The sequence below is a fragment of the Hemiscyllium ocellatum genome, chromosome 14 (genome assembly GCF_020745735.1).
Source record: "Hemiscyllium ocellatum isolate sHemOce1 chromosome 14, sHemOce1.pat.X.cur, whole genome shotgun sequence".
Taxonomy (NCBI): Eukaryota; Metazoa; Chordata; class Chondrichthyes; order Orectolobiformes; family Hemiscylliidae; genus Hemiscyllium; species Hemiscyllium ocellatum.
This window is the reverse complement of record NC_083414.1, coordinates 22,874,387-22,901,122: the sequence shown is the minus strand read 5'-3', so window position 1 is coordinate 22,901,122 and position 26,736 is coordinate 22,874,387.

Here is a 26,736-nt window from a genome sequence, read left to right as displayed (position 1 = left end):
ACAGGTTACGTATATGTCATGTAACCATAATAGTCTGTGTGTAAGTCTGTAATATTATGGCAGGGTAAATAACGTTGTTAATACGCTTTAAGATATTTACCTTAACAAGATGCTAGTCTTTGTATGCTGTGAGAGCTAACATTCAGGGAGGCACTTCAACCTTAAATCAGTCTGTCAGTGATGTTTCACCCAAGAAACCGAAACTAACTGAAGTGTATTAACCCAAGAAGAAGTCTTGAAAGAAACAAATATATTATAAATGGCTGAAGTATCTTTCCCTTGCAGTGCATTGGACTGGTTAACCATCTGAATTTTCATGAATGAAGCTGTTTTCCTGAATTCTTGTGGCACAGAAAGGAAATGCAAAAGCTTAACATCAAAGGCCAGCTGGGAATTTAAGAAAAAATTAAATAATTGAATGCTATTTGAACACATGAAATGCATGCCCACTGAGGAAAAGGGATGTGACCATTTTAATTATTACTTTTGGTCTTTTATTGGGAAGGAGAACTATTGCTCTCAAAAATGAAAAAAAAACAGAGCATTTGCATCAATTGTTCGCTTTCAAAAGTGTGCAGATTAATAAGAAAATATTGCCTGTGAAACTGCAATGTAAGGCAATAAATATTTCACCCATTTTTATAATTCTGTGCAACAAAACAAGATACTGCGAAAATGCTTTAATAAATGGACCACAGCATTCTGTTGGTAACATATATGTAATCTATTTTATTGTCATTTCTGAATCTTTGACCACCTCAGAGGTCAGGTACAGAAATAGTGGAGATAAATCCAAACCTGGGCAACTAACATCTTTTTTGCTATTAGTTTGCTATTTTGTGTCCTTTTAAAAATTTACAAGTAAATTTCTTTTTATTTACTGTGCAGTAACTCAGCCACAAAGCATGAAATTGTTTCAAAAAATTCGATTTCTGTTGTTGAACATTTATGATGCTGTGATTTAATTCAATGGGCTGAATTGTAATTTTTGTTTTTTGGCCAAGTCTAAATTGTGCTGAGTTTTTGAGGTTTTTTTTGTAATGAGTCCTAGTATGTTTTCTCACCACATGTCACCAAACCTGCCTTATTAAGATTAACTAATTTCACCATCTGTATGCTTCATTTATGAAAATTCAGATGGTTAACCAGTCCAATGCACTGCAACAGAAAGATACTTCAGCCATTTATAATATATTCGTTTCTTTCAAGACTTCTTCTTGGGTTAATACACTTCAGTTAGTTTCGGTTTCTTGGGTGAAACATCACTGACAGACTGATAAGGTTGGAGTGCCTCCCTGAATGTTAGTTCTCACAGCATACAAAGATTAATATCTTGTTCAGGTAACTATCTTAAAGTATTTTAACAACATAATTTACCCTGCCATAATATTACAGACTTGCACATAGACTGGCTCTGTGCATACTATTATGGTTACATGACATATACATAACCTGGTAAAAACAATGACTGCAGATGCTGGAAACCAGATTCTGGATTGTAGTGCTGGAAGAGCACAGCAGTTCAGGCAGCATTCGAGGAGCAGTAAAATCAATGTTTTCGGGCAAAAGTCCTTCATCAGGAATAAAGGCAGAGAGCCTGAAGCATCAGGTTCTCTGTCTTTATTCCTGACGAAAGGCCTTTGTCCAAAACGTCGATTTTACTGCTCCTCGGATGCTGCCTGAACTGCTGTGCTCTTCCAGCACCACTAATCCAGAATATACATAACCTGTCTGATTGAACACACTACACCCGACTTCATCACATTGACAGGCTGACTGAGGGAGTGGTGGAAAACCTTTAAGAAAGTTAAGATCAGGAATAGGCCATGATGGATTATTTGAGGTATAATGCCATATGTCTGCCTTTGGCCCATATCGGTTAATACAATTACTTAACACAAAATTTATCCATCTCAGATTTAAACATTAAGAACTGAGCCAGTGTCAACCGCCATTTGTGAAAAAGTCAGTTCCAAACAACTACTATGCTATGTGTGTGGGAAGTGCTTCTTAACATTTCTCCAGAATGGTCTGGCCCTGATTCTCAGTCAATGTCCCTGAGTTCTAGAATCTCAACCAGTGGAAATAGCTTATTTTTAACTGCCCTGACCTTTCTGTTAATAGCTTTATGACTTAGATAGATCGCCCTTTAACCTTCTAAATTCTAGATTAAAGAGGCCTAATTTATATGTCCTCTCCTCATAACTTAAACCCTGAAATCCAGGTATTATTCGTATAAACCTACATTGTACTTCTTTGAAGGCCAATATATTCTTCCTGAGGTGTGGTGATCAGATCTGCTCTCCAAGTGGGGTCAAACTCAGGTTTTATTTGCTGCAGCATAACTTCTGGATCTTTGTACTCCAGTTCCCAAGATATAAAGACCAGCATTCCATTAGCATTCTTGATTATTTTCTGCATTTATCCTTGGCATTTTAAAGACCTATGCACCAGAAACCCCAAGTCCCTGTGGACATCCAGAACGTCGCAAGTTGTAATGTCATGCAACTGTCTTAAACATACAATGCCCGTGTGGTCTGGAATTAATAACATAACAGACCATAAGCGTATTTTAGTGCCCACATATCTTGCCCAGATAATTCCAGATTTTCCTCAGATAAATGGATTATACTGGCATCGATCAGAGCAACTATAATTTCAGTACTTAAGGTGATAATAAAGTGGGATAATTAGTGTAACTGCTCTATCATTATACTAACTTGCCCTTTTAGTTACTGTAATAATGTTAATGTTGTTTGTATCTCATCTAATTTACATTACAGTTTAGTTTTACTTACTCTGAAGTGACAGGCTTGACAGTAAATTCAATAATTCTAAGGTTTATTCTATCTAATGATTTGGCTCAGTTTTTTCTCTTGGCAGCAGGGTCACTGCTTGTTTATTGAGTTTTATTTCTTTATTTAAGCCTGCAGTTACATGTTCTGCCAAATGAAACAGTTTGCCCACTGGCATTAGTATCAGTTTAACAGGTCACCATACCAAGGGGATGACAAAGGGTAATCAAGTCATGGCAATGGAATAACGCACCTCAATTTTTCACAAATCATCAAATCTGCCAGCCATTACTGATGGAATAAAATGGTATGGAAGAAGATACTGCAATCTCGTTCTAAGAGGTTCTACAGTTTTAGATGAATTCTGCACTAAACAAGGGTAAAATGGCAATGAGGGCCTTTGAGCACACATACTCTCAATTATAGGTTTCCTGCTCAGGTTCAGCTACTTCCATTGATGATGTTAAAGTCCAAATCCATAAGCAGCACACCGTATGGAAACTCAAATGCGTTAAGTCATTCATAGTTGGAAATGTCTTCTTTACCAAGTGTATTATTCACCTTCAGCATGGTGCAAATACCACGCACAAGGCTTGCCGCGAGGAAGTAAAGAAAATGTGGAGGGCAAATCAATGTAAGCTTGTCATAACAAGAGAAGAATTGTAGCACTGGAGAAGACCTGCAAATAGTTAGTTACCTAGGGAGGAAGGAAAATGAGGCACGAATTCATTTTGACCCAGTTTCTCATTATGTCCCTTTTTCACAAATAAGTTTTGCAAAGAATCGAAGAACATTCCATGTGCACTGAAGGAATTCATGATTCTTTGCAGGCAGAAAGAACATGCACTTAACAAAATAAGTAACAGCCATTTGCTGGTTCATTTCTCGTGGTTCATGTCCTGACCAATCAGACTCAATCTGGCTGGTTTAAAATTTAAATAACGCCTGGCAATAAACCATGAATCTTCATTAATTGAGGCCTTTCCCAAGGCAATTCCTCAAACACAGTCCAGTTACCATAACCAGCATTCTGTTCTCACACTGTATAAATGATGGTTATGCTTTAGAGTTTGAAATGCAGAACCTCAACAAAGTGTGTTTTTTTGTCATTAGTACTAATTGTAACATTACTGCTTGACTGCTTCCACAACCTATTATTACAGTTGGCAGCAGGTCCACAGTTTAATTTATACTCCTAAGAACTCAGTGAGTAGCTGTATTTAAAGTGGGACTATGCATACAAACGTTTGCTTTTACAGGGACTAAAGCACTTGAAGGGTTTTAAGTAGATTGATCAAGGAGAGTTAACAATGGGGGAATAAGGAGCCAATGGGATTAGTAGAGTGGCATAATTGGCATATAAAGTATGAGGGACTATAGAGAATGGATAGAAGGGCATAGGTTGTCATGGATGTATGAGGAGTCTCAGTGGTTAGTATTGCTGCCTCACAGAACCAGGATCCCAGGTTCGATTCTAGCCTCGGGTGACTGTCCATGTGGAGTTTGCACATTCTCCCTGTGTTTGCGTGGGTTTTCTCCGGTGCTTCGGTTTCCTCCCACAGTCTAAAAAATACGCAGGTCAAGTCAATTGGCCATGCTAAATTGCCCATCGTGTTAGAGGCAGAGAGAAATGGGACTGGTTGGGTTACTCTTCAGAGGGTCAGTGTGGACTTGTTTGGCTAAGGGCCTGTTTCCACACTGTAGGGAATCTAAAGGATGGCATGGTGGCTCAGTGGTTAGCACTGCTGCCTCACAGCACCAGGAACCTGGGTTCAATTCCCATCTCGGATGTCTGTGTGGAGTTTGCACATCCTCCCTGTGTCTGAGTGGGTTTCCTCCGGGTGCTTCAGTTTCCTCACACAATCCAAAGAAGATGTGCAGGTCAGGTGAATTGGCCAAGCTAAATTATCAGTAGTGTTAGGTGCATTAGTCATGGGTAAATATAGGGTAGAGGAATGGGTCTGGGTGGGTTACTCTTTGGAGGTTTGGTGTGGAATTGTTAGGCGGAAGGGCCTGTTTCCACACTGCAGGGCATCTTATCTTAAAAAAAAGGGTATGGGAGGGATAGGGGCATAGAGGGTGTAATGGGCAATGTAGGATAGGTAGTAGGGCATAGGTTGTCATGGAGGCTATGAGCAGCCAGAAGGGAGTAGGCAGGGTCATGGTTTGGCACTGGTGATAAGCAGTAAGGGCTAATCAGCTTGACCCTTCTATATCACAACTAAGATGAAGTCCCCCAGTACAAAAAGTTGGCCTTTGGGGCTTAGCAGCCCCTGATACTGTCTCTGAACTTTTTACATGCACAACGTGCCTGGCTCCATCAGGAAACCCCCAAAATTCCAGGGTTTCTCCCAAGGTGGCTGGCAAAGCTAGGAATTTCCTGACTCTGTGCACCTGCCTAGGGGGCAATACCAGGTTCTGCTCTTTCTCCTGATGCTGAAATTATTTGTAATTTATGAAGACATCAAGGTTAAATTCAATTTTGCTGTTCTTTATTTGCTCATTTAAAACGAGTCAATTTTCTCCTTCTTCCAACAGTGCTGTGATAAGATGCAATGGACACTAATGACTTTCTGATCCTTTACCCAAGTAATCATTATTCATGTGTGACAGCCAACATTAGCAGTCTATTGAAGTATAGGGGAAGGAGAAATAAAAAGGAGTATCAGATCCTGATAACAATCCACAGCAACAACCTTGCTTATTATTTCCTTTCTGCTTTAAATATTTAAATCAATGGATTCATGCTCTGCTGCATTTTTTCATGAATGTCAACTATTCAAAAGTAATAAATGGCTAGCCACAGGAGAACGTGCCTTCATAATTTTACACCTAATCAAAGAAATATTGAAAATCAAATCAATATTTGCATAGTCCTTCTGCCGCACAAGTAAAATATTGTGAACGAATGAGCAACAGCAATGCATACACCTAACAAATCTATTTCTGTAACTGAACACACGAGAGTAGAAGTAGGCCAACTAGCCCCAATGAGTCTGCTCTGCCATTCAATGAGATTGTGACTGATCTGGCAATTCTCAATTCTATTCTCCTTCCTTTACGCCATAACTTTACCCCATACCCCATTTGCTGACTGATTAAAAATCTGTTCAATCGTAGCCTTTAGTATACTTAACAGCTGAGCCTCAAAAGCTCTCTGCAGTAAAAAAGAAGAAATTCCTCCTCACCTTTGTCTTACTCTGGGATTATGCCCTCAGATTCTGAGCTCTGTCACAAGGGGAAACAACATTGCTGCATTTATCTGTCAGGCCCCATAAGAAACTAAAATTAAAAATCAGAACACCAGGTTATAGTCCAACAGGTTTAATTGGATGAAGGAGCGGCGCTCTGAAAGTTAGTGTGCTTCCAATTAAACCTATTGGACTATAACCTGGTGTTTGTGTGAGATTTAACTTTGTACACCCCAGTCCAACACCGGCATCTCCAAATCATTTTTCAAGAAATTATCTTCTTGTTTTTTAAAACTCCAATGAGTATGGATCCAACTACCCAACCTCTCTTCATAAAAAAGAAAATCCCTCTGTACCTTGTATCAACCTTCCCTTGACTATCGTCTCTTAGATAAGGGGACCAAAATCGCTCAGTGTTCTAGACCAGCTCTGACAAGTCCCTTGTATAGTTTTTAAAAAGAAAATCTCCCTCTTCCCATTGAAATAAGAGCCAACATTCAATTTGCTTTCCCTATTACTTGTTGAACTTATATGCTAGATTTTTGTGATTCATGCACATGGACATGCAAATCAGTAAGATTGGCATAGTCAATGAGGAGAGTTCACATCCAGAGCGAGACTCAACTCAAGTGAGTATAAAGTTCAAGGAATTTGGTGGCAGTGTGGGAATTTGGAGCAGCAGGAAAGAGGTGCTGTGTGCTTGCTTTTTTTGGCTCATAGCCAAAGGTTATTTTTAAGGCTTTTCTTCTAAACAAGATAAATTAAAGCCTTAGATTAGTCAGATTAGGGGCCAGCACAAAATAGTGATATCACCAGGTAAACCATAAGTTCATTGGTTAGTGAGAGCTATTAATTTACTAACTATTTTAGGTTCCTTTCAAACTGAAGATAAATAGGGGAAATCTTTACAGGCTACAAACAAAAAGACCAGTTTGAACGTTGTAAAAATCAAAACAGGAACTAAGTAAACACAATATAATGTGTTCTACTGCATGTTGTGGGAGCTGGAGGACGCTATTATGGTTCAAAGTGATTACATCTGTAGCAAGTGATGGTTGCTGGATGAACTCCGGGTCAGGGTTGATGAGCTGGAGTCTGAGCTTTGAACACTACAACAGGTTGAACAGGGATAGGGTTACCTGGATGCTGTGTTTCAGGAGGCAGTCACAACCCTTAGATTAACTACCTCAATTTCAGTCATTAGTCAGGGACAGGAGGGTGTGACTAAGAGCAAGACAGGTAGAAGGATCCCAGAGGTAGCACTGAAGGAGCCTCAGACCTTGAGCTTGTCTAACAGATTTGAGATTCTTGCTGCCTGGGTGGATGAGAGTGGGGGCTGTGGGGAGGATGAGCAAATTGACCATAATGCTAAGGTAGAGTGAGCCAATAAAGAGGGGGGGAGAAAAGTGAAATATAGTTATAATCAGAAATATTATAGTCAGGGGAATAGAAACTGCTCTCTGTGGCCAGGATTGAGAGTCCCAAATAATGTGTTTCCTGTTGTGGTTCTGTTTGCCAAGCTGGGAATTTGTGTTGCAGACATTTCGTCCCCTGTCTAGGTGAATACCTCAGTGCTTGGGAGCCTCCTGTGAAGCGCTTCTGTGTCTTTCCTCCGGCATTTGTAGTGGTTTGAATCTGCCACTTCCGGTTGTCAGTTCCGGCTATCTGTTGCAGTGGTCGGTATATTGGGTCCAGGTTGATGTGCTTATTGACTGAATCTGTGGATGAGTGCCATGCCTCTAGAAATTCCCTGGCTGTTCTCTGTTTGGCTCGTGCTATAATAGTAGTGTTGTCCCAGTCGAATTCATGTTGCTTGTCATCTGCGTGTGTGGCTACTAAGCATAGCTGGTCGTGTCGTTTCGTGGCTAGTTGGTGTTCATGGATGTGAATGGTTAGCTGTCTTCCTGTTTGTCCTATGTAGTGGGGAAGGAGGGAGGTATGTCCATAGGACAGGCCCCACCTGAATCATGCTGCGACCAGAGTCTTTGCAAATCACATAACTAAGGCTCGGGATAGGACTTCACACTAAACAGTGGGAGTATGGGAATCAGTTGCATGGAAAAAGTTAAAGACAGGGGGGTCTCAGCAGGAGGTTAATAAAGTTTCCAGAACAAATAATAGGACAGGTAGTATGGAAACGGTCAGGAATCTAACTTCAGGCACAGCAGATAAGGTGGAAGGTCAAGCAGGACTGAGGGTGTTATATTGAAATGCACACAGTTTACAAAGCAAGGTAAAATGAGCTTGTGGTGCAGATTGAAATTGGCAGGCACAATGTGTGGGTATCACAGATGTGGCTGCAAGGGAATCAGGGCTGGGAACTGTTTAGATCAGAGTGGTGCTGGAGAAGCACAGCAGGTCAGGCAGCATCCGAGGAGCAGGAAAATCGATGTTTCGGGCAAAAGCCCTTAGTGAGCTCTTCATCATCTATTGCTAGCAGTTGGTAGCAGTCCTCAAGAAAAAGAATTTATGGAATGTCTACGAGATAGTTTCTTAGAGCAGCTTGTGGTAGAGTCCACAATGGAACAGGTAATTCTGAATTTGGAGATGTGTAATGAGGCACACTAGATTAGGGAATTTAAGGTAAAGGAATCCTTCGAAAGCAGTGACCGTAATACGATAGAATTCATCCTGTAGTTTGCAAGGGAGAGAAGCTGGTATCAGACATAATGATATTTTAATTGAGCGAAAGTAACTACAAAGAGATAAGGGAGGAGTTGGCCAGAGTTGACTGGAAGGGGGGGCCTAACAAGGAAGAAACAAATCAGCCATGATTGAATGGCAGAATAGTCTCGGTGAGCCAAAAGACCTAATCTGCTCCGATGTCTTATAGTCTAAATCCCCTTTTTTTTTAAGATTAGATTCTCTACAGTGTGGAAACAGGCCCTTCAGCCCAACAAGTCCATACCGACCCTCCAAAGGGTAACCCACCCAGACCCATTTCTCTCTGACTAATGCACCTAACATTATGGGCAATTTCACATGGCCAATTCACCTGACCTGGGAGGAAACCAGAGCACCCGGAGGAAACCCACGCAGACACAGGGAGAATATGCAAACTCCACACAGACAGTCACCCGAGGCTGGAATCGAACCTGGGACCCTGGCGCTGTGGGGCAGCAGTGCTAACCACTGAGTGACCGTGCCACCCACTGCTTTCTGCAGTGTTTCTCCACTTAAATGCTATTTAGCTCCTCTATTCTTCCTGCCAAACTGGATTATCTCACATTTCTCCATATTATATTTTGTCTGCCCATTCACTTTACCTAGCTATCCATCTATAGACGTTTTGTCATCCTCACCACCTGCGCACCCCCCCCCCCTTATTTTTTGGTCATTGAATGTACTATTGACAAATTTGACATTTTCCTCTCCAAGTATATAGTTTTACCCCTATACTGATCCCTTTGACACTCCACTAGTTACAGATTGCCATCCTGAAAATGCCCCACTTATCCCAACTGCATCTTTTATTAGGTTGGAGAAAGTGAGGACTGCAGATGCTGGAGTACCAGAGATGAAAAATGTGGTGTTGGAAAAACACAGCAGGCCAGGCAGTATCCGAGGAGCAGGAGAATCAACGTTTCGGGCATAAGCCCTTCTTCAGGAATGAGCTCATTCCCGAAGAAGGGCTTATGCCCGAAACGTCGATTCTCCTGCTCCTCGGATACTGCCTGGCCTGCTGTGTTTTTCCAACACCACATTTTTCAACTCTTTTATTAGGTTGCCAATCTTCTATCCATGTACATAGACTGCATCCAACACCATAGGATTCCCTGTTGAACACCTTTAGAAATTTAAGAAATCTTTGGGTTCCCCATTATCTATCCTGCTTGTTACCTCCTCAAATAATCCGAAAGTATTTGTCAGCATGTAGCCATAAAGGCTCTGCTTGATTTTACTGGGGAAAAATGAGAGCAGGTCTAATTGATATATACAAGATTTTGGATGTAAGTTTGCTCACTGAGCTGCAAGGTTCATTTCCAGACGTTTCATTACCTTACTAGGTAACATCTTCAGTGAGCCTCAGGCGAAGCAATGCTGAAGTAACATCACCACAGGAAATGATATCACCAACCCAAAGAAACCCAAACATATAAATAGAAAGCAAGAATTTTCAACTTGGCTTTGCCTGACGCCCACTGAAGATGTTACCTGGTATGGTGACGAAACTTCTGAAAATGAACCTAGCAACTCAGTGAGCAAACCTACATCTAAAACCTTAACCTGAGCTACAAATCTTCTCAAAACCTGCTAATATATACAAGATGCTAATGAGGGTTGAAAAAAATAGAGATAGAGTGGATGGTTCCTCTGTATGATAATGTAGAATGAGAGGTCATAGTTTACGCTAAGGGGTGACAAATTTAGGACAGAGATAAAGAGGAATTATTTGTCCCAAAGGTTAGTGAATCTGTGGAATTCACTACCCCAGAGTACAATGAACTCTGACACACTGCATAACATTTTTAATTAGTAGTGGGTTAAAGGGCTATGAGGAGCATGCAGAAAAGTAGAGTTGAGGCCAAGAAGAGGTTGACCTTTCCCATATTAAAATGATGAAGCAAGTTCAAGGGGCTAAATTGCCAACTTCTGCTCCTAGTTCATGCAGTCTTATAATAGATGCAAACATTTTCTCATTGACAGATTTTCATGGTTATCTGATTTATTTTGCCTCACTAATTATTCAAACATCTCAGACTTTGACAAAATCTAAGGATTTTTGGAACATGATTACCAGTGCATCCACTTTCTTTAATATCCAGGGATGCAATCCATCAGGTCCAGAGGAATGAGTCATAAAGCTGCACAGCACAGACACAGACTTTTCGGTCCAACTCGTCCATTCCGACCAGATATCCAAAATTAATCTACTCCCATTTGCTGGCATTACACCCATAATCCCTCTAAATCGTTCCTATTCATAAACACATCCAGATGCCTTTTAAATGAGTGACTTATCAGCCTTTAGCCCCACTAGTTTCCCAGTACGTTTTCTGTAGTGATAGTTTTTTTAAAACCCTCCACCACCTTTGCCTCTTGAATCTGTAGGTATTTTTGGAATGATATTCACATTTCTCCTGTGAAGACTGATACAATGGGTTTATTCAATTTCTCTGCCATTTCCAATTATTTTCCCAGTCTAATTCTCTAAAGGGGCCTATGTTAACTTTGGCTTCTCTTCTCCCTTTTATAAATTTTTTAAAAAGCTTTTACAGTCTATTTTTATTTTATTTTCTTGCACTTTTTTTTATTTTTTAGCCATCTTTTGTTGTTTTTTTAAAACTCTCTCAATATTCTGGCTTACCATAAATCTTTGATTAGATTACTTACAGTGTGGAAACAGGCCCTTCGGCCCAACAAGTCCACACCAACCCGCCGAAGCGCAACCCACCCATACCCCTACATTTACCCCTTACCTAACACTACAGGCAATTTAGCATGGCCAATTCACCTGAATTCACTGTGGGAGGAAACCAGAGCACCCGGAGGAAACCCACGCAGACAACGTGCAAACTCCACACAGTCAGTCACCTGAGTCGGGAATTGAACCCGGGTCTCAGGCGCTGTGAGGCAGCAGTGCTAACCACTGTGCTACGGTGCCGCCCATGCTACATAGTTTGTTTTCTTATTCCTTTCAATTTGATTCTATCCTTAATTTCTTGGCTGTTTTATCCCCTTCCTAAAATCCTTTTTTCTCACTGGGATATGTATTTGTTGAGAGTCATGAATTATTTTCTTAAGTGTCTACCGTTGTAGATTGTTCATTTATCTTTACTGCTAAACTCTTGTCTCAATTCACTCCAACCAACTCTTCCTCCATTCATTTGTAATTATCCTTATTTAAGTATAGCACAGTAAATTCCAACCTGAGTTTCTCACTCTCAAATTGAATGCTAAATGCTATGTTATAGTCACTGTTTCCTAGGGAATTTTTTTCCCTTGGAGATCATTTATTAAAACTGCCTCATTACACACTACCACACCTAATAGAGTCTGGTGCCTGGCTGAATCCACAACATATTGTTTAAGGAAACTGACACAAACACACTACTAATTCTTCTTCACATTCAACTCTGCCAATTTGGTTTTCCCAATTTACATGTGGATTAAAGTCATCTGCATTTTAATGTACTGCCTTTATTTACATGCCTTCATTATCTTCAGATTTATTCTCTGTCCTACAGCACAGCTATTATCGTGAGGCCTATTGACTACTCTAACCAATTTCTTACCTACATACAGGTTTTACGCCTTCATATCCTGGGTCATTTCTTGCTATCATACTTATTCCATCTCATATCAACAAAACCAGTTTATTTATGTTTATTCTACCGAATGTGATCTGAAAACTACAGGGAGCGAGTAGAAGTAGATAATACCCAGTGGGAAAACAGATAGTCTTTCCAAGGACATACTAAAACTGCAAAATAATCATATTACGTAAACTTCACTATTTATTCTCGTAACCTCACAACATGGCACAGCTCTTAGTCTAGTGAAGAGACACTTACGGAGAATGAAATCTTGCACTTTGTTTTAAAGCAAATTTAAAGAAAACTAATCATCAGGGCAATGTTCCTGACTGTTATTTGGTTCTTTTTAATTAAACAAATGATAGCCTGTTGAGAATCATACAATGACACAGGACAAAGAAAACAGAACTGGGGGAATAAAAGTTTAAACTTGTATTCATTAGAGTACCTGATCATATTGCTGGAATGTCTGAAAGCAATGCACAGAATATTATGTTTGGAGTACAATCGTTGTTGTTATGTAGGAATCTGCAAGTAAGCGGATAAAATAAATGTCACATTCACTATTATCCGTTTATAATCTGAGTCATAAGGATAAACTATAGCCCTAACCAGCTTAAGCAGCTGGAACTATTTCCCAAAATGCTCTTTAAAAGTAAAAAAAAGTGCTTGATCTGCAAACCACAAATTCCCCATAAACTGTTTATGCCTTTCTTTTAACTGTTTGGAAAATAAATGGAGCAGCATCTATCTGTTTAATGGTAACTTCACAACAAAGATGTTAAAAATTTATCTAATAGTATCTAATAAACCGATGCCAAGAGACTGATGATTTATTGTCAGTTAGAGTGCTGTTTAATGGGGTGCTGGATTTCCCATTGCTCTACTCCCATGTCCAACTAAAAACTTAAGTGTGGAACATTAAATCCAGCACAAGGTTCCTCTGCATTGTAAAAGTATTCTGACCAAAGTGTCAAAAACCATTAATGGGAAATCCAACTATTTTTAATCACAATACTGCTGGCAATATTGTGAATTAGTGTTGTGAAGTGCTCAAGTTTTCAATGCACCAATTCAATAAAGCCATGTAAAAAAATAACAGAGTGAAAAGCACAAAATCAGGAGAAGCCTTTGGGAGATATTCAACTCTAAAATGTTTTCTTGAGTGCACTGAGCACTTGTCCAATAAAGGAATTTCAAATATTGCCTACAGGCTAGCAGCTTTATTTTGTGGTTTCTTTTTCTGAAATGTACATAATGAAAAAAATGATGTAGCTGCTTCATAAATCACAGAATTGTTCCAACAACTACTTTTCCCCACCCTAAATAATGTAACCTAAAAGCGAAGCAGAAGTTGAAATAATTTTCAATTACAAGTGATTATTAATTTATAACTTACATCTCCATTATTTAACAACACATATCATAACGTTCCTTTTATTTCATGTTGATTAGATGTACACATGGTGAAAATTAGGTAAAGGACCAAAATTCCTCATTCTATTCGCCAAAGTAAAGAACACAATGCAAACAAATGACTGAACCAAATGAGACTCTTCTGGGAAATATTATTAGAAATATAAATTTTCCACATTTAATGTCAAAAGATTTTATAATATATATTTGTACTTGGAGCATGACACACACTTCAAATATTTGAAATCATCCTAATTTTACAATGCAAAAAACTTCACAAAGAAAACAATATGCAGAGACATTGACAATGCAAAATGTTCATTGATCTAAAACAAGAAGTGTACAATACACCAATTTCCACCAACATCCATCTGAACAGGTTGCTGGCAAGTTATACAAGAGCAACCTTGCCCTCTGCTAGATTTTCCTTCCACTTTGTGGCCTTTCCCCACAGTTAAGCAGCTTTCAACAGAGTGAAAAGACAAATCTGTGCTTCATCATTCAGTTGAGTACCCTCATGTGACAAACTTCTGGTGGCAAACTAATCCCACCTAGCATTATATCAGATTGTTTTATTCATAGCGACACACTATTTATAATGGGTAAATTAAACTGAGCGTTGGTATGGGTAATCTAGACAACTGTGACAACAGTTGGGAGATCTCTTCACATTTCCTCTGAAAAGTAGCAATGAGCAGATGGGGTGTTTATGATACGACTGACGTATGCTGTTTCCAGAAATGACAGGCTGAATTCACTAGGGACCCAATTGCAAGCAATGGAACAGTCAGTCAGTCAGTCAATCATTGAACATTGCAGAAAGAAAAGGAATATTTATTCTCAGGATGAACATCCAATTTAGTCAATACAGTATTCCTTTCAACTACTGGGAGTATGTAGTGAAGATATTTGACTTTATTCAAATTTATTAATATAGCATGCGCTGAATCTATTAAAATCAAGATGCATACATCTTACAATGATGTCTACATTCAACTATATGATATGAATACATACTGATAGTTGAATAATCCATAGTAACTGATTAATATGCTTTACTGACAACAGAGCTTTCAAGGCTTTTCTAAACAAAACTGGAAGCATGCCTACAGAATATCCCTTTGACATTCCAAATCAACAAAAAGATAAAACGTCAATCAATATTTACACTCACTTTTAGATGACACTAATTTAGTGCTTGTGTGTCTTTTCTTTTAAAAAAAAGTTGGCACATTTTTAAAAAGTGAAAACAACCCTGGATGCTGTAAATCAGAAACCAAAACAGAAACTGTTGGAAAAATTCAGCAGGTCTGACAGCGTCTGTGGAGAGAAATCAGAGGAAAGGGTCTCAACCTGAAATGTTAACGTTGATATCTCTCCACAGACGCTGCCAGACTTGTTGCTTTTCCAGCAATTTCTGTTTGGGTTTCTGGCACATTATTACTTCTATACTTGTACATCCCAACTTATAGGCTAACTGCAGTAGGCAAGATTCACTTTTAGGTGACTACCAAATGAATAAAAAGGGTAAAAAAATTTCATTCTGCAAAGTTTGACTCTTTTCTGTCAGATGCTTAATATCTTGAAAAATGCAAAGTTTTAAAAATAGGCTTTTGAGTTTGGTCCTCATCATTTTCTAATCAACTTGTTCAGAAGTGTTAAAAAATCAAAAGGATTGTGGATGGTGTAAATCAAAAACAAAAACAGAAATTACTGGAAAAGCTCATCAGATTTGGCAGCATCTGTGCAGAGAAATCAGAGTTAATGTTTCAGGTCTTGTTCTGAGGAACGGTCACCATAGTTGAAACATTAACTCTGATTTCTCTGTACAGCTGCTGCCAGACCCTTTGAGCTTTTCCAGCAATTGTTGTTTTTGTTCAGATGTGTTATTGCACACATCTGGAGCAAATGGGATCTCAAGCTGGACCTCATGGCTCAGAGGTAAACAGACTACCACTGCAGTACAACAACCCTTACTTTACGTGCTTAGTCCCCAACAAAAGTCTCAAATGTGTAACATTGTTTTGACCAATATATCTTCCAAATGGGAATGCAATTGTAGATTACTAAAAAGGCAACAAAATTTGGTTTAAACAGATTTCACCAATGACTTAAGTTTTTCTGATGTTCAGTCTGGAACGATGATTTGTTGCAGTTGACAGAAATAGCAACGACAAACAAGAAGTTAATATAATAACAAACTAAAACTACAATTAGACAGAAATAGAGAAGCTGACCTGTCCAGTCTCACAACAAAAGACTTATGTTCTCAGTTTGAGAAAGATCACAATGACTAATACACAAGTGCTTATTCAAAAGAACATTATTATTGAATATATGTACATCAAGCCATTCATCATTTCACATTTGCTTTTTGAGCACTGCGCTTTGCAGGAGCTATTTGTGAAATATTTACTATCTATACTTGTATCTGTAGTGAATATTTAACCTATGACCAGTAATGGGAGTACACCCAGTAAACGATTGGATAAAGACATTATATTATCAGATATATTATGATATTTCCTCAGTTAAAAATGCTTGGAAGTGGTACATTGCTGCTGCAAATTTTACAAACCTGAGGAGGAGATTGTAATTTTTCTTCCTGCTTCTGCTCCCTAACTTCCAACCATTGTTCCCGGAAAACATGTATGCAAGAGCTTCAGTTAAGGAAGAAAGTCACAAAACCTAGAACAATTCAATGATTGAAAATCTCACATTTGAAGCAAATAATGAAAATGTCTACTTTAGGGAATGATACATCATTGAACCATTTGTGTTGTCACAAAGTTTAGAAAATTATATCAAATGGCAGTGGTGTATTAGAGAGAGCAGTCAGATACTTATTTGAGCTTTCGGTTCCCCACATGGCTAGCTCCTGACTTTGATTAAACTCTTGTGGAATGCAGGAAAATGCACAAGAAGTAAACAGCAAGAATTGTGCACAATTCCTAATAAGAATCACAAAACAACAGCAAGAAAAATGCCTGAAATTTAGCGAATTGTGCAAGGGCAAAACAAAAACAGCAGCTTTGGTATGAAGTAGCAAACAAGTTTGCAAGTTTTTCTCCTGGTAAGTTTATGTGGATGTTGAGTTCCCTGGGTCTTAACCTGAGAATTAATTTTCTAAGTGTGGAAGTAAGTATCAGCTGAACAAATTCTTAAAGATATTCCTCTCAAAAGCCAAGTCTCTGTTTCAATTTGATAAGCTGCTGATGTATATTTTGCTAACTTCTTGAGAATATTTTTGGCTAGTGTTTCACTAAACTGAACTCAGACAGTGATTTTCAGGAGATAAAACATGGCCTACTTCACACAGCTATAGTATGGGTAGTTTCAATCAGATTTTGGAGTTGAAACAAAAGCAAGGAAGGCAGTACAAAATCACACAGACAGCAAGGAGAAGGAAGGGTGAATGGGATAACAAGGCCATGAAAACAAAAAGACTGTTAAAAGTATGATAGTGGCGTAGGCACAGTGTCATCTGTTTTGCCACAGGAAACCAATGCTACTTTAATGGAACTGAATGCTAGGATTCAAACTGAAGGGGTGACAAGGCACTTTTAAACCTCTTGCTTCCTTCAAACTGTGCAAGTAAATGAGTTGCTGCAACTCAAAGCAAAGTTGGAAACAATCCAACTTTCCATCTAAGATATCAGAGTTGGCAGCTTGCAGCACTGAGAATCTTAATGCAGCAATCAGAGAATACATATTCAGGGTTAACTGGACAGTCTAATATGTGATATCTTTCATTCATTCATTCATTAGATGGGGCATCACTGGCAAGGCCAATGTCTAGTGCCTTCAAGAAAATGACAGTGAATCACCTTCTTGAAATACTGCAATCCATATCATATTGTGGAAGAACATGTCCAGTATTTTAGGAAGGGAGTTTCAGGACTTCAATTCATCAAAAAAGAAGAGTCAGCAATTACATACCAAGTCAGAATGATGTGACGGTGCTGCCACAAGTCTGCTGCCTTTATCCTTCTGGTCACAGAAGTGTTGGGAAGTGTAATCGAAGAAACCTTGCCAAGTCGCACCTTGTAGATGATAGAGATTGTTGTCACTTCTGGAGAGTGTCATTATTTAAGGTGATAAAAGAAGCACAAAAAAAGCAGGCTAGTTTGTCCTGGATGGTTTCCTGAGTGTTGTTGGAGCTCCAATCATTTGATGCTTCCACATCCGGCAGAGATTTTCCAACACCTCCATACACCTTATTTACTGCGTCTGTTACTCTCGATGTGGTCCCTTCTATATTGGGGAGGCAGGACATCAATTTGCAGAACATTTCGGAGAACATCTCCATGACACACACACACCAAATAACCCCACTGCCCTGTGGCCAACCACTTCAACTCCATCTCCTACTCCACCAAGGACATGCAAGTCCTGGACCCCCTCCACCGCCAAATCCTAGCTATCCGACGCCTAGAGGAAGAATGCTACATCTACTGCCTTGGGACCCTCCAACCACATGAGATCAATGTCGATTTCATCAGTTTCCTCATCTACCCTCCCCCCACCTCATCCCAGATCCAATCCTCCAACTTGGCACCAACCTCTTGAACTGTCCTGCCTGTCCATCTTCCTTCCCACCTTCCGCTCCACCCTCCACTCCGACCTAGCACCATCACCACACCTATTGCCTTCCTAGCTACTTCCCCTCCAGCCCCATCTTCCACCTATTTATCCCTCAGCCCTCTTGGGCCCCCCAAATTCCTGATGAAGGGCTTATGCCTGAAATATTAATTCTCCAGCTCCTTGGATGCTGCCTGACCAACTAGGCTTTTCTAACACCATACCTTTTGACTCTGATCTCCAGCATCCCCCGTGCTCTCTTTCTCACAACTAACACCTCCTCCTAGCCTCCTCCACCAGCACCCTCAAAACCAAATCCAGAAAATTAATTCTTGCTGTATCTCTTCTATCAAATCAAAGTTTATAGCATACACTTAGCATCTTGCTTTAGTAAGGAAAGACTGCTTTAGTCTTTCGTCAGTAGTACGATTCTCTGTTCCTCCAATTAGCCCAAGTGTTAATAAAGAGTGCAGAGAGTGTTGTCAAGCTAAACAAAGATGGCTGTTCACTAAAAAGTCATACTTTTGTTTTATTCATTCATGTGATGAAGGCATCACTGGGTAGACCAACATTTATCTCCCATCCCTAATTGCCTTTGAGAAGGTGATAGTGAGCTCCTTTCTTGAACTGCTGAAATTCATATATTACAGGGATACCATAGCATTGTTACAAGGGAATTTTCAGAATTTGATCCAGTGACAATGAAGGAATGATGATTTAAATCCAAGTCAGGATGGTGTGAAACTTGGAGGAGTACCTGCAGGTGCTGGTGCTTCCATGCATTTGCTGCTCTTACTTTTCTATGTAGTAAAGGTCACAGGTCTGAAAGGTACTGTCAAAAGAGGCTTTGAAATTGTTTCAGTTCATCTTATGGATGGTGCACACTGTTGTCGCTATGCATTGATGGTGAAGGCAATGAATGTTGAAGGGATTGATGTGGTGCTAGTCAAGTGGGTTGCTTTGTCCTGGGTGGTATTGACTTTCTTGATGGCTGTTGGAATGTCACTACTGTGGTCAAGTGAAGAGTATTGCAGCAGATTCCAGACCCGTGAGTCATTTATAGTAGACAGGCTCTAGGGACTCAGGACTCCTAGTCTCTTTCCTGCTCATTTAGCAACTGTATTGAGACGGCCCAAATGAGAGTCATAAATATGCTAAACCAACTCAGGATTGCAGATTTTCTTCCCTAAAGGACATTAGTGGTCAAGATTAATATTTATGGTAATTGACAATGGTTTCATGATCACCCTCATAGACTATCCTTTAATTCCAAATTTGATAATGAATTTAAATTCCACCTTCTACTGCAATTTGAAGCCATGTCCCCAAAGCAGTAGTAGGGGTGGAGGGGGGAAACAATAGGTAAGGAGATTGTGGAGACATTAGCAGTGATATTTCAGGAATCACTAGAGTCAGAAAGGTTCCAAGATAACTGGAAAATGGCGAATGCAGCACCCCCGTTTAAGGAGGTCAGGGGGCAGAAGATGGAAAAAATTATAGGTCAGTTAGCATGACTTCAGTATTTGCTAAGATTTCAGAGTCCATCATTAAGAATGAAATTGCAAAACACTTGGAAATGCATTGCAAATTAATGCTGAGTCAGCACAGCTTCAACATACCTAACAAATGTATTCGAAATCTTTGGAGATGTAATGAGCAAGTTAGACAAAAGAGAGCCAGTGATGTGATTTAATTGGATTTCTAAACGGCTTTTGACAGGGTGCCTCAAAGGATGCCGCTAAATAAGAAATATACAATGGGCTCTTAGGGGCAAGGTACTGGCAATTGATCGAGGATTGGTAGAAGGTAGAGAATGGAGATTAAAGGATCTTTTTCCAGACAGCAGCCAGTGACTAGTAGAGTTCTACAGGGATCAGTTTGGTACCACAACTATTCACGTTATAATAAAAATGCGAACAAAGGAACGGAGGTCATTGGTAAGTTTGGGGAGCTCATGGCCTCCCCAACCTTCTGTGGCAAAGTTGGTGAGCGTATTTAAGATGGAGATAGATAGGTTCTTGATTAGTAAGGGAATCAAAGGTTATAGGAAGAAGGCAGGAGAATAGGGTTGAGAAACATATTAGCCAAGATTGAATGGCGGAGAAGGCTCGGTGGACCAAATGGCATAATCCTGCTTCTATATTCAATGGTCTGTACAGTGAGCATACTCAGGGGCTTGAATAGTAAGAGAACAGTGCTGACATAGACAAGAACATGGAAGCAGGTTGCCTGCAGACACAAATCTCTGGCAGCAGTTCATTGAAGTGTACCTCAGCTGTATCATGTCTGCTGCACTGCATTAGGTCTTATCCATAATCTCTCCCAGTCATTCCAATCTCAATTAAATGGCATCTGTCTAAAAGACCAACACTGTTGTTCATGTCAATTAATGCCAAGACGTCACCAGCTACAAGAACACTCTGAACACAAAGTATTAAAATATTATTATAATGGTCATGGTTGAAAGAAATTCTTTGTGGTAATTATCTCCCCAGGAAAATCCAGTTTCTCTTATCACTCACAGTTATTCACCAGCAGCTATTGCATACTGGGGTTGGAATGGCTCAATCAAGTGATCCTGAAGTGCCAACAAACAATAACTCCTGACTACCTGAGAAAGCAATGTTTCAGATTTAATGAGACTTATGGGTTGCTATGACATCTGGCCCAGCCAGCTTTCTAGCATCAGCATTGGCCTTGGTTAAGAAGATGGCAATGGTGCAGTAGTGCTGGCAACCTGAGAGATGCCAATGATTTTTATTTTCATTCCATGGCCCCCTGTCATATAGAAATATACATTAGCACTACCATTCATCTGTGGAGAGAGGTTTTGTGAAATGCAGCAAAGACCCCTAACCAGGTTTCTCCAAAGTGGAATCAGATGGTGGAGCCCATAGTATGACTCAGTATGAACAACTTGGAGAAATGCCGTTGCTGGCACTAGGGACTTCAATGGATGTTATGTTAGGACCCTCCAAGCAGAAGTCATCATGCTTTACTGATAGCTGCAGAGTATTAATAGACAGGTACAACAGCAGGTAGGCAGTATATCGTTTCAGATTTTGTGACATGCTATAAAAAATGCATTGGCATTAGACAGAAAGTATTTCTCTTTTAAAAGATGCTTTTATGTTCTCTTCTGCACAGCTAATAAGCTTTCCCTCCGCTGAGCTGTTTTCTAAAGTGCCCTCTCCACCTACATGTGCTCCTGCCCATTTGTATTTATTTTAGTTACCCAGTCAGACCCGCCCACTATCTATAGCCCGTGAGATGGTGATTCCATGTTAGCAGTGGAGGCTTAGGTATGAATGGGAACAACCTTTGGTACAGCAAACTCCCCTGTGCATGTCTGACAGAGTCTCCTCTGTGCATGACTGACAAGAGTCTCCGCTTAGCCTTTGACATTCCAAGGCAAGCAGTTCCAATTTCTCTAAGCATTCTCAAACTCTTCTGCATCTGAAATCCATTCACATTCCTCCTGAAGTGTTGGTGCCTAGAACTGTAAACAATAAACTAATGTTGCACAACAGCCCTATGTATGTTCAACATACACCACCTCGCCGCCCCCACCCCACCCCCCGCCAACCAAACAAGTCATCCTCTGCCGCACAGATGCACCTCAGTGACACTAGGTATGGCCTGAGTTCTGAAATTCAGAGCTCAAGCTTGTGCATTAGGTGATAATTCTAGCACGTGGGCTCATTCAGGTCATAGGGACTGCCCTTGACTCCCTACAAGCCAAAGGACACTTGGTTGAGCTGCCAAAACAATCTTTAACTTGCCCTTTGAAGTTACTTTAATTGCTATAGCTTTATCTGCCTTACTCTTGCACTGTTAACTGAAAAATGGAGATTACTGGAGAGTAGAAACTCTTTGCCCTTACTCACAAGTCATCTTCCTCTTCTGTACCTATAAATTCTTACTTTCACTGTGTTCATAGAAACATTTACATTTTTCAACATTAGTGGAGCTGAAGCACAGTCCCTGTTAGCAGCCACACAACAAGCAATAGCTATTAATTCTATCTTCCTGCAATGCTATCCTTTGTTTTCTCCCCTCCATGTGTCGTTTTATCTGGTGTCCACTCTCTCCCACTTGCTGTTTTAAGTGCCAATGACTGCCTCCAGATCCTCTTCTCTCTCAGAGGCAAGAGTACTCCCAATGGAGCCACAAAGGTGGGAGAGGAGTCATGTACAATGGTCTCTATCATTCCCTTTGGGCTGATTACATAGTCATGGATCGGAATGCTGTGCTCAGGTGTCAGAAAAGCAGTCAAGAGAAACAAAGAAAGAAAATACAGAAACTTAAGTTAGAACAAAACTCTCCAAGAAAGATTTCCGAAAACATTGCAAGACATCACTTATATTTGATTCCTACTCCACAGTACAAACAGTGAAATGCTAAGCATGACTTGGCTGGTAGCACTCTTTTCTCCCAATCATACAGTTCTGAATTCAAATTCCACAAAAGGAGAAGGGCATAACAAATCAAAACCAATTCTCAAGATTCACCATTTCTAACAACACTTAACGTTTACAAGGCTACAATATAACTCAAATCAGCTCAAAAACTATTTCACTTGGCGAGCTATTAACATTTAAGTCTTCATTTGGTTATACTGCTGGTTTCACATCTTTCTCTGCCAAAGGAAAACAGAGATGCCAACACACATGTGTAAGTGCTATTTCAGTTTGACTTCTGGGCACCACACTTTAGCGATGTCCTCAAATATTTGGACAGAACTCAGAAGAGGTTTCGTGGAACAGTTTTCCAAGAATTTTTGACTGCTGCCTTGCGAAGGGATTAGAAAAACTTGGGCTAATTCTCTTTAGAGTGCCAACGGTCAGAGAACAACACAATAGAGATGGTAGAAATCCTGAAAAGGTTTTGATAGGGTAAATGAGGAGAAACATTTCCAGTGGCAGACTGGTCAAAACCAGAGAACTCAGGCATAAACTATTGGCAAAAGAACCAGAGATGACATGGGGAAGCTTTATATTTAAAATAGGATTTATTGGACATTCTGTAAAAGGCAGGAAAGCACATTGAATAATGACTTTGAGAAGGGAATTGGATACATATTTAAAGGGAAAAGAATTACCAGGCTGTAGAGAAACAAAGGAATAATGGGGTCAATTGTATAGCTCTATCAGAAAGCCAACAGTGCAAGCTGGGCTGAATATGCTCCTGTCATGCTGTATCAAACTACATTTGTGCAACATCGCAGAAGTTGACATTCCTGTGCAGTACCAAGGCAGAGCTGCATTGTCAGAAGTACTGTCTTTCAGAAGTGTTGTTTAGGAGAAAGTAAGGACTGCAGATGCTGGAGATCAGAGCTGAAAATGTGTTGCTGGAAAAGCACAGCAGGTCAGGCAGCATCAAAGGAGCAGGAGAATCGACGTTTTGGGCATAAGCCCTTCTTCAAGAGAATGTTGTTTAATCAATATCGTGCATGACCCCTCGGATGGATATAAAAGATCTGATGGCACAGTTTCAAAACTATCCCAGTGATCTGGCTAATATTCAGTCCATAATCAACAGCACACACAAAAAAATAAGCATACTGTAAACTGACTGTCCCATTTTGTGTATGACCACACAGTGATTACGGTTCAAAATTATTTTGTTAGCTATAAAGTGCTCTGAGGAGTCCAGTCGTCATAAAAAGCATCATAAAAATGTAGTCTTTCAAACAAAGCCATGACACCTTTTAATAAGGAAAGTCCACTTGAACTGATTTGATTGATTTCTTTAGGAAAAGCTCAGGCACACACCCTAGCATCTTATTTACAGTTTATAAAAGGTGGTATCACAAATCAAACTGAATGATATGTTAGATCAATAAAACACAAAGACTTCATAGATTCTGATCTTAAGAATAATTAAAATTCAATGTTAGAATTTTTTATATGGTTATTCTATTGTACCAAATCGTACAAAAGGCATAATTATAATACTTCCTTTGTAAAAAAATTCACAATCAGAATTGTGAAAATCAAAAGCCTAAGGATAAGCCTCAAGTTAACTGAATGACAAAACAGGCTCAATGAGCTGAATGAGCCACTCCTGACCAAATTTCTCAGTTTTTTTATTCCAGTTCCTATGTTCCTTCCTAACACAAACAACCAACAGTGGACTTCCATCACGTAATGATTCAGCTAGGACATGATCGGAGGTCCAGAACTCAAGATAGATAGTGAGCATTTTCACGCTGTTGTATCAGTAAGTGCAAGTAAATCCACTCAAAGGAAGAAGAAAAGGCAAATATTAACATCTTCTCCCATATTCCATACAATTTCATTGATATTAATGACAATTGGTATCTTACTTATATTTTTGTTTCTTGATAGTAACTATTCAGGCAGCAGTTTAATGTTTCCTGGCTTTAGAACAAGTGTTCTATTGTCTGCATTAACTAGCTATTTTTATGTTGGGAAATCATTATAAGAAATGAAATTTGGACTCTAGGCCAGTCAAAGGCATTTCCACATACTTCCTAAAGGTTGGTTGAAGAATGGCAGAAAATCGGAACAATGTCTTTAAGCAATGGACGAGAACAAGTCTTCCGCCAGCTCCCTCTGCTAAAGGAGTCATGTACAGTACACGAGAAACCATGTCTGCATGAGGGAATGGACGAGGGACGAGATGTAATGAGATGCCACAATCTTTACACTTTTACCAGAGATATTTGCTCAGCTCCCCTGCAATTCACTGAACATCAAAATAGCTGTGGGCATGTCCCAGCATTACAACAGCACCATTTCTAACTCCTGAATTACACAGACAGAAGGTGACATGAAGCACTGATTCCTAGATACCCACAACCTTGGACTATCAACTGGTTTGTGCATAAAAGATACGTCAATGAGCAGCACACAATTTTCACAGCATGAGTAAACAAAGTGCCTTTGATCCTCACTTATGAATAATAAAATTGCAAATTCCTAACTATTTAAATATGTGCAGTTCCTGTCTCATGGAGCATCCTGAAGGGTCCCCCTTCTGCCTTTTATAGCTTTATCTCAGCTCATTCCTCAACAGAGCTGACAGATTTCCCAACCATATTTCAACAAGCTGCTCACCAGCACTTAACGAACACTCAGCGGCAGATCTAGCCAATGCAAATGAATCCAAACTCAACCATGGTTCAGCTCCACACTGCTGCTATCAGGCACTCATTGCTCTGTCCACTATCAACCCAATGAAGACAGGTGTTGGAACTTGCCACATACTCTATACACTAATTAACATTTCAAATACTCAATACAAGCCTAAATGTGCATGAGCAAAGTAAATCACTGAATTATCATGGAGGTTAGAAAAAGGTCCAGCTTGGGCAACCAGGCAGCATCCAAGTTGTCATAGTGGAGTTTTTACTTAAGGAAAGTAGGGAAAGAGATTGCTGGCTTTTAATAAGTGTAATATTTCCTTACACTTTAGATAACCACATACTCATTATCCTAGACGTGATCAAACGCTTTCAAATATACACGTTCTTTTAATGTTACAGAGGAAACTTCAAATACAGTTCAACAGATTATATTCCAAATGGTCAGAGTTTTAGTCTCAATTTCTCACAGATACAATCTAAGCACAGTAAACAGGGAGATCCCATACAAGGGGTGTAGATGATATGAACCTGCAGCTCTGAAATGGTGGTGTTTGTTGTGTAGGGACTAATCATGTTGGACAGTTGTTCTGAATGTGTGAATAGCCACTGAAGTATGTAGATCAAGCAGATCGTGATACCAATTGCATCCTACATTGAAGTGAAGACAGTATTCCAAATTACTGCCATCTCTTAATCTCACATAATTGAATATGCATTCCACAGCAGGAAGAAATCCCACCATATTTAAAAAAGGATCATCAACTGTTTACTGTTTAGATCCAAGTTGTTTTTTTACTTTTTGGGCTGATAGTTTTATTTGAAACGTTTTATCATTCTTTCCTCCTTTGCAATAGTCTAAAAGGAAGTAATGGGACAGGTACTTCAAGGGGTTTTGGCAGACTTCCAAGCTTCTACACAAACTAATTGCTACAGAACCTAAGTACAACAGTAGGCATTCCTTTCAGACTACAACATGATGGGAGATTGAACAGAATGCAACAAACCAGTGGAGAGAGAGGGGGAGGGGGAGGTTTCTTGGCAGAAGACTACAATTGCACAGGGTTTCCACTGGACTCTTGGCAAGGAGCAATGCATGCAAACTCTCCCCTACTGGTAGGATATCCTCACAGAAGTCTACCATCCTCAAAGACTGCATTACTTGTAGTTTTGACGATATCCACTGCAAAGCATTTTTATGCACCTGCTCCTTGCTGGTAAAAATTAGCATTCTTAACCAGTTTTGTAAAGGTAAAAATTTTCAATATTGCAGTCAAAGAATAATTAGTGACCAGTGTCCATTCCCTGTGGGTCTTTGTTCTTGTATTTTTACAGCTTGGTGATTTGTCAGAAACATCAAGGTTGGTTTGATGAGAATGATCAGAAGA